This window comes from Procambarus clarkii, chromosome 75 (genome assembly GCF_040958095.1).
Source record: "Procambarus clarkii isolate CNS0578487 chromosome 75, FALCON_Pclarkii_2.0, whole genome shotgun sequence".
In the NCBI taxonomy this organism is placed as follows: domain Eukaryota; kingdom Metazoa; phylum Arthropoda; class Malacostraca; order Decapoda; family Cambaridae; genus Procambarus; species Procambarus clarkii.
The window spans coordinates 23,292,271-23,299,592 of NC_091224.1; the positions used below are offsets into that span (position 1 = coordinate 23,292,271).

The 7,322-nt window shown below is 38.1% G+C and overlaps 1 long non-coding RNA gene across 1 annotated transcript; it reads right to left on the bottom strand.

Moving 5' to 3' along the window:
- Positions 1-1,676: 1,676 nt before the first annotated feature.
- Positions 1,677-6,969, bottom strand: LOC123771701 (uncharacterized). Its single transcript, XR_006774551.2, has 3 exons — positions 4,830-6,969; positions 3,980-4,129; positions 1,677-3,351 (listed from the first exon to the last, which is right to left on the bottom strand). It is a non-coding gene; the product is annotated as an uncharacterized lncRNA (long non-coding RNA).
- Positions 6,970-7,322: the final 353 nt, after the last annotated feature.

Here is a 7,322-nt window from a genome sequence, read left to right on the forward strand (position 1 = left end):
GACGAAATTCTCCTCAAATCACAAGAAATTTTGGAAAAAATAAAACGACACAACACGACAGACGACGACATAACACGACAAACGACGACACAACACGACAAACGACGACACAACACGACAAACGACGACACAACACGACAAACGACGACATTTCACTACATACGACGAAGATAGCACGAAATTCGCCTCAAATCACAAGAAATTTTGGAAAAAATAAAACGACACAACACGACAGACGACGACACAACACGACAAACAACGACATTTCACTACATACGACGAAATTCTCAAATCACAAGAAATTTTGGAAAAAATAAAACGACAACACGACAGACGACGACATAACACGACAAACGACGACACAACACGACAAACTACGACATTTCACTACATACGACGAAGATAGCACGAAATTCGCCTCAAATCACAAGAAATTTTGGAAAAAATAAAACGACAACACGACAGACGACGACACAACACGATGAACGACGACATTCCACTACATACGACGAAGATAGCACGAAATTTGCCTCAAACCACAAGAAATTTTGGAAAAAATAAAACGACACAACACGACAGACGACGACACAACACGACAAACGACGACATTTCACTACATACGACGAAATTCGCCTCAAATCTGAAGAAATTTTTGAAATAAAACGACAACACGACAGACGACGACACAACACGACAAACTACGACATTTCACTACATACGACGAAGATAGCACAAAATTCACAAGAAATTCGCCTCAAATCACAAGAAATTTTGGAAAAAATAAAACTACAACACGACAGACGACACAGCACGACAAACGACGACATTTCACTACATACGAAGATAGCACGAAATTCGCCTCAAATCAAGAAATTTTGGAAAAAATAAAACGACACAACACGACAGACGACGACACAACACGACAGACGACGACATTTCACTACATACGACGAAGATAGCACAATTCGCCTCAAATCACAAATTTTGGAAAAATAAAGACACAGGACTCTCCCCATACTCCCCACTCTCCCGCATACTCCCCCATACTCCCCAACTCTCCCTCACTCCTGCATTATCCCCCATACTCCCCCCCAGTATCCCCCTACTCTCCCCCACTATCCCCATACTCGACCCACTCCTGCAGTATCCCCCATATTCCCCTACTCCCCCAGTCTTGTAACTCTTTTACTTCTGCGACGCAGAATTCTTGTAAATTTTGAGTCATCTTCGTCGCATGGAGTGAAAGGTCTTCATATTACTCTTCACTTACTGCTACTGTGAAAACCTTAATTTACGTTAATGACACTATCAGGCCGACTTCACGACAATGTGCCATGTATTTAACCCCTTCAACGTTCTTTACACATCTGTGCTGTTCACTCCCCCCTCCTCCCCCAATTTTGTTTCACTTTTCAAGATGCACATACGTAGTTAGATAACGTTTCACTGATGCTACCATCATTATCACTCCTATACCACACCAAGGGACACAGACATTAAAAGCACCAACATTTGACAAGAAAGACTAATACGATGAATTTGAAACCAAGTAAACAGCAATAAATATGGTTATAAAACTTATGTACAACTGACCTAAGAAAAATGTAACGGTTAGAAAAACGCGTCACTTTTCTTTACATTGACAACATAAGTACTGTCAAAGTAAAACACCAAGGTTCATGTTGCTCATATTTATTATATTCCACAAGATTGCATCTATTAATACCAAGTATTTAACACCACCTAGGTGAGGATTACGGTTGACAAAAATATTCCCTATAAACCAACTTGCGTCATTCAGTGTACAGCCTGTTTCACCAAAATGCTCTTTAGGAACAAGGTGATCAGTCAACACCACTTTAAACCCTTAGGAACAACCATTTTAACATTGACACTAACACTTCGTGGTTAAACTTTTACATCAAGAGGACTAAAGCCATTTGGGACATTTTCATACACTTCTTATCCAATATGAACACTATTAAACATTTTAAATTCTAGCCACTGTCACATACACTGGGCCTAGACAATGTTACAACAATAAACATGGCACTGTAGATAAACTGTGCATAGCCAGCCGTTAAAGAATACACAAACAGCTGTAAACATTAACTTCTATAATTAAGGGATATTTATTCCAATACGAACATCATTCATCTGACCCACATTGTTAATGTAGAAAACCAGCCGAACAATAGTCATAACGCCATACACCAGATATTAAACATAACAGGGAACAAATTCTATAGTTCTAAGAACAGTTTCAAAGTACACAATACACAGATTTACAACTTATTTATTTTGCATCTTGCTTCCCAATTTCGCAGTCTGCTTCACCGGCCTTCTTACTGCTACAGCCACCCGTCTTCATCCATTTTCTTAAAGTTAAAATGTTTGCATTAGTTTCAATATTCACTTTTCTACTTCTTGCCCTTCCAACAAGCTAGAGTAACTACACGCCAAACTATTTCCTACTACAAACTATTCTCTAACCACCATTCTACCACAAATCTACGATGTTCTGAAAGTTATCGTTAGTAGTCACGTTTCCTCCCTTTATATTACTTTTACACGTTTTCACTAACAAAATGGCCCGTCAACCATACTTAATCGAATACCAATTTATACCATTTGACATTAAGACTGCTAAACACTTACCGTTATAGTCAACTGAAGAATATGTATATTCCTTCATTCTTCCAAACATTTACACTAACCAGTATGAAACTGCAGTATTCTTGCAAACTCAACGTTCAATATTTCTAGTGGCAAATTCTAGTGGTGCAGAAGCAACGCCTTCCACAGTTAGTCATCCCCCCCCCCTGCTAACTATTCATAATGCCCTAAACTATTTTCACCGAACACTATTAGGTCCTCCCAATTACAACGTCATGAACACTACCATTCATCCTTTACACTATCTTTGAATCATGCCGCTTCAAAGCTCATCTATCGATATTTCCCTACTAATTATGGTAGCCTATTCCATTAATTTCTATATTTTAACTGGCATTTTTACTGCCTCCTAAACCCAAGTCTCATAACTAGGACAACTAGTTAATACCAACTGTTTCTAATGTCCCACAGACGCTCTTTCTATAATTCTGCAGAATATTCTTTTCAACAGTTTCCTGCTAATGATAAATATTAACAACGTTTTAACAACTTTCCTTTTCTTTCAGATATTCCTGCAACGTTGTCAGGCGCCGTGTTCAACACCGTCCAACCACCTCTATCGAGACTTTCAGCTACGTCACGCCAGAACTAGTTCCGTGCCTTGTGACCGACTTGTCCTCCGTTCACTTTAAAGTTATTTCTCAAGAAGACTCGTGGCCAATGTCGAGCCAGACCCTACAAAAAAAAACAAACATTAAAGTTATTTATACCATTACAATGATTTATAAAGTATCAAATAAATTTATGAAAAAGTCTTAAGGTTAGTTTTGTTCAACAAATTATAATTTCTCTTGTATAACATTTTATACCCTCGTGTCTTTGTAATCTTTGATATATAGGGCAACACCAGGGTACAAACTTTAGTACTAAACCTTTTGCAATGAATTTAAATTCTTAAATCGATACATTCATCCTAATAGCTTTTAAGTTGCCATTCCAAACAATATTACCACGCATTCTAGCGACTACCGATACCATGACTGATTAACATTACGCCCCCATAAGACGTGGCATGTCTACTAGTAGCCCGTAAATTAGCGACATGCCAACACTTAATTACTTACAGAATTGACTGTCTGGGAAAACAATGTGATCCCAGACACGCAGATTTCTACGTTTACCAATTACGGCCCCACTGAATACATTAACTTTACTGAAAGCTTTACAATACAACTTTCGCACTACTGAAGAAACCACATGAACTACGAAAATTGCCCAAGTAGTGGGGGAGGGGTGGAAGGAAGATTTAATACAATACTAAAATAAAATTTTTCAATTTCTACCTAACCACAAACTACTGTACCTGAAAATTTGTTTATCTGCTGCAATGGACACTACAGATATCAAGACTGAAGAAATTCAAATCTGCATAACTTGCCAAATACCCGGTTTTAACCAAAGTAATTCGGATGAAATTGGTTACGCGAATTACATAACAGGCGAGTGTGGACTTCTGTAAAGTAAAAAAAGTGGGTTTAATACCATTAAGTTTTAAAAGCATCAAGATTCATCGAAGCAGCCTAGTTCTGCGAGCCCGGGGGGGGGGGGGGGTGCTGTGGAAACACCCCCAGACCATTAAGCCACAGAAGATACCCATAAACTGCCACCAACTACTATCAACGCTACGCCAAAGGAATAAGCTGTACATTTAGTGCCTTGCAATATCTAGAAGCCATTTACAAATTTAAGTAATGTGACAGCTGGCTAAAATTTAGCAACAAATCCCCAAAATTCTGCAGCAAGTTTTATCTTACTCATTACTCTAATAATTATTGCATTTTAAACGGGCCATGTACTTTAATACCTTACGTACTGCCCAGATATTTAGACATGCCCGTTCTAATGCAGATTTAAAAAAAAAAAAAAAAAAAAAAAAAAAAATTGTGGACCAGCCACTTAATGCTGTACGGCTAAATCTTAAACGAAGCTAATTATTAATACTATTGTTAGGATACATCAACTAGGTTTCCATGTAAATAACTTTACCAATTCTATCATACGCCACCCAAATATCACCGTTCCTCTGAAGGCATCACAGATAACAGAGCCCACATTACGCTACGCCAACAACCAGGTCACACCATAATTAAATATCGACACCTGCACCTTATATGAGTTAATACATTGAGCAATAAAGTCCACGGTAACCTTACCTCATGACCGGTGTAGCTGCAAATGAAGTAAAAAGCGGGACACCGCCTAAGGAACTACGTCTGTTGGCTGTCAGCCCGACACTGAGGCGACGCCGTCCGCTCCTGACCTTCTTGCCTAACACAGCGTCATTGGTGACGTCACAGTGCTTAACGACCATATCCTCGTGCTGTGCTAGTTAATGTATATGTTTATCTCTCAGAATGTTCGGTAATACGTTTATTGCTTGTGATGTGTGTCTATGTATGTAGTAACACGATGTACTGAACGGGGTGAGAATAGCTTGAGCTACCTCATCCCTTTGTGTGTATTTTACCTCAATAAACTTATTTCAATTTCAATTTCTCGTGCTGTGCTAGTTTGCGCTCCAATGTTTTACATCCCGTTAGTTACTTTTAATCAGTAATATTATAATTTAATGTAATATGTAATATACTGATTTACTTTAATCAGTATATTATAAATCAAAATAGCGGTTAAAAGCTTTCGAGATTCATAAATAATGGATTCAGGAACTCGTCCCGTGGTCTACATACAGCCTATAGTAATTTTCGCCATTTTAATACTATATTAGCAATGTCAGACTGATTATTTTTAATAGAAACACAAGAAAAGATGCCAGTATTTTTGATTGGCACTGTGTGTTAAGATTTCCTTAGATAATATTCCTTAACAATTTAGAGAGACTTGCAGTTTTAATTCTTTATAAAATGATATGCTGAAATTTCGTTTAGAAACTAATTAATGTCTTAAGTGCTCTTCGTCAGTCCTAATCAAGGCTAATATACTTTGAATACAGTAACAATGCAAGCCATAATTTCAACAATGTCAGAGGCTGTCATAAGGTGCAGATGTTTACTGGGAAAAACTGTAAAACAGATAATACATAAAAACATGTATATACATTATGTCCAAACCTATGTACAGTGTTTTATAATCATAAATATCTTGAAATTTATGTTATTTTGGTCATTTGTAATATTCTCTTATTCTGCCTTTCACAAATTAGTGTGATAAATTTGAAATCATAATCTACAATATGTATTTGTTATTGACCTATAAATCTTTGCTAACAATTTATAAAGGAATCTGGAAAACACCTTATAATTACTGATGGACTACCCGTTGTGCTGTGAATCTCGCAGACATTACCTTTCCACTGCTCTCCTCAGCCGATGTTGTCGCTTTGTGTTAGATCACTCGCCCCCTCTTTGCACTCCCAGTTGACACTCTAAAATCTTTGGCTCTTGCATCCTTGAAGGTGAAGTCTAGACTCCAACCCTAAAGGCACCTTGCCCTCAAGCTCTACCCCTTCCTAGTCCCACAATCGTCGTCGCCCCTAAATTAACAAATGCATCCTTTCCTGGGTCTACAACCAATTGACTGAACATAATGGGCTGTGTTGCACCACACAACTTCCCCCATGCTCGAGTGGGGGAGTTGTGTATATTGACATAGCTCGAGTGCATGGGGGGAGTTGTGTAAAACCCTGGTTTGTGTCTCGGAGAGGCTGCAGGATCCAAGTAAGTTCAGTAGAACTTCTGGTTTCAACTTTTTTTTTTTTTTTTTTACCATGTCATAGCTCAGTCGATTAAGGCAGCGTCTGGGATGCTCTCGGACGTAGGTTCGAATCCTCGTCACGGCCCTTGTGGATTTGTTCATCAATATATAAAAAAGGTTAAGTTCCCAAAGTTACTGGTGCTAGTTGAATAATCTACAGAGTTAATTAGCCTAAGTTTTAAAAGTAACTGGGAGGAGTGGTGGCTGCATTTGTTAAACAAGTAACCTTATTAACTATCCAGATTGTAATTGACTGCAGAGATATCTTTAACACCTTGGTCATCTCTCCCACTTTCCCGTGAAAGTGGGTTGATCACAAATGCTCAACTGGGTTGAGCATTTGTGAGGGCGAACTCTTTCCAGTTTTTATGGGGTTAAAAATACAATTATTACAGTCTTAGGGTTACAAATAGCAACCGTTACAATGGTAGAATCAGTTGTTACATGACCATCCTCTATCAAGTTAATAAGAAGTATTAACTGATTAGTTGTACATTTGGGAAATGTGATTGGTTTATTAATCTTACATAACCTATATCATTATCTACACAAGCTAATGAGAGTGCGAGGCAAGTATATTATATAGTAAATATACTTGCTACATATCCAAGCATGGAGACATCATCTTCAGAAAGATATAGCCATTTTGGAGAATGTTCTGGAATGACTTTTATTGCCTGGAGTTGAACTAAGTCAACTTTCAAACCAGGAATGGTTGAGGGCCACACGGTCAACAATACTGCAAACCAGACATTAGGCACATCTCGGCAAATTAGTTATTTTTTGTTAATATTGAAAAATTTGGTGGATCCAGACAATTTTTTAAAAAAGGTCAGATGTAACACAAACAAGGAGCAATGGTTTTAAGCTCAACAAGCCACAATGTGGGACTGAAAACAGAAGCAGCTGCAGGTTTTTCACCCACAGGGTTGTAA